Source organism: Bombina bombina, chromosome 5, assembly GCF_027579735.1.
Source record: "Bombina bombina isolate aBomBom1 chromosome 5, aBomBom1.pri, whole genome shotgun sequence".
In the NCBI taxonomy this organism is placed as follows: domain Eukaryota; kingdom Metazoa; phylum Chordata; class Amphibia; order Anura; family Bombinatoridae; genus Bombina; species Bombina bombina.
The window spans coordinates 160,486,701-160,489,168 of NC_069503.1; positions in this window are offsets into that span (position 1 = coordinate 160,486,701).

Genomic DNA, 2,468 nt, shown 5'->3' on the forward strand with positions numbered 1-2,468 from the left:
GCGCAGAACTCTAAATCTAGGCGTATATATCTATACCTATACCTATACATGATTATATATAGGTACTAGCTGTTGCCTGCGGCTTCACTCACGTGGAGTTTGTGATTTGGTACAATTGTTTTTAAAAGAATCATGATTTTTCTGTCCAAAATGTACGAAATATAATTTACAGGTTGAAGTCTTAACGTAATAAGCAATCTTTATTGCAGACGTTTGTCGGGACGTATTGGATGCAAAACAAAGATAGTTGCTCTATTGATATGCGTCCAGGAATTTTTTAGTGTTATAATTACAAACAGAGAATGAGACATACAAAACGCAACCACTCGCAATGACATGTGTCCTCACGCATGTGCCCGTTCGGGTTGCACACTCGCTGACATTAACTTTGTGAGTTTTTGTTATTTCTCTGTGCTTTACGTACATGTGTACCAATCACCTAAGGTTGTGTGCAGGGACGTCCGTCCAGAAAATTTAAAATATGGTATTATTACTCTGTTTACAATTACTTTAATATTAAATTGTAATGATATATTATGACTCAACTCATTTTATTAGTGATATCCATATCTTGAGAACTACTGACGTTAGGAGCAAGAAATTTGGCATGTAAACTTACTTTATAATGAAGATTTTAAATTATAATTTTTACTTTTCTAAACTCTTCAGTTTTTGAGATTTAGGTATCCTCATAAATCACCCCCCCCCCCCCTTCACCTCCTTTAAGTGGATTTTCGGAAAATGGTAAAACACGTGTTTCTTTATTTTTAAAGGAGACTCTAAATACCAATTTTCACGGCTGTAACATGTTTGAATTTTGATGTATAGGGTATCCTCATAAATCACCCCCCTTAAGTGGATTTTCGGGAAATGGTAAAACATGTGTTTCTTTTTAGTTTTAAAAGAGAATCTAAATCCTATTGGCTGATTTGAAATTTTCAGCCACTAGGAATGCATGGTATTCCAATATAAAATGGGTACCTTGCATTTAATCTTCAGTGTGCGGCGGAGATCACATGAAGAGAAGCCTCCACGTTCCCGATGACCGCCGACAACTCCGCATCCGCGCCACATGAGCTCCGCGACCCCTGGATGAAGATAGAAGATGGCTCAGCAACACCGGGATGAAGATTGAGCCGTCTGGAAGAAGACCTTCACCGGCGGACTTCAGGAATGGTGAGTACCTATGTCGGGGTTAGTGTTAATTTTTTTTTTGGGTGTTTTGTTTTTTTAATGGGCAGCAAAAGAGCTGATTGTTCTTTTAAGGGCAATGCCCATACAAATGCTCCATTGTTGGCAATGGGTAGCTTAGGTTTATTTTAGTTAGGTCTTTTTTATTTTGGGGGTTTGGGTGGGTGGTTGTATTGTTAGGGAGGACTTTGTAATTTTTTTAAAAAAAATTGCTGATTTCTTTAGGGCAATGCCCTATAAAAGGCCATTTTAAGGGCTTTTTGTAGTTTATTGTTAGATTAGGATTTTTTTTTATTTTGGGTGGCTTTTTTGTTGTTATAGAGGTATTATTTTTGTAATCTTGGATTTTTTAATTTTTGTCATTTGAGACTGTTTTTTTTGTAATGTTAGCTTGTTGTTTTTTTTCATAGTGTTGTGATTTTTTAATTTTGTAATTTAGGTTTTTTATTTTTGGTATATTTTATTTTGTTAAAATAGTAATGTTAGTTTTATTTATAGTTTAAGCTTAGTTTTTTTTTATTTCACATGTAAGTTTTTATTTATTTGAAGGCAGTTATATTGTAACTTTAAATTAAAGCTAGGGGGGTGTTAGGTTTAGGGGTTAATAGTTTAATTTAGTATGTTGTGATGTGGGTGTTTGGCAGTTTATGGGGTTAATAGATTTAGTTAAGTATTTGCGATGCGGGCGGGTGGCGGATAAGGCGTTAATAGTTTTATTTAGGTGTTAGCGATGTGGGGGGGTAGCGGTTTAGGGGTTAATAGGTTTATTTAGTGTTGACGAGGTGGGGGGCTGGCGGATTAGGGGTTAATACTTTAATTTAGTGTTGGCGATCTGGGTAAGGGGTTATTAGGTTTATTATAGTATTTGCGGTGCGGGGGGTGGGGGTTTAGGGGTTAATAGGTAGTTTATGGGTGTTAGTGTACTTTGTAACATTTTTGTTATGAGTTTTGTGAAACATTTTTGTTTCGCAAAATCCATAACTACTGGCCTTTGATAGCAGAATGGATTGTGGTGGTATAAGCTATAACGCTAGTGGAAAAAGCCTGACCACACAACTTGCACTTGACCTGAAAATTCCACACTCAAAAGCCATATTTTGAGTGCGGAATGGATCGTTGCGGTATAGCCTAAAATGCTAGCGGTATATCCGTACCTCCGCGACTTGTAATACGGGTGAGCTGACTATTCCGCTTGTAAAGAGGTATAGCCGTACTGCACAATTTGTAATCTAGCTGTATTTGTTTTGCACAAAACCAATGTTACATTTTAATACGTT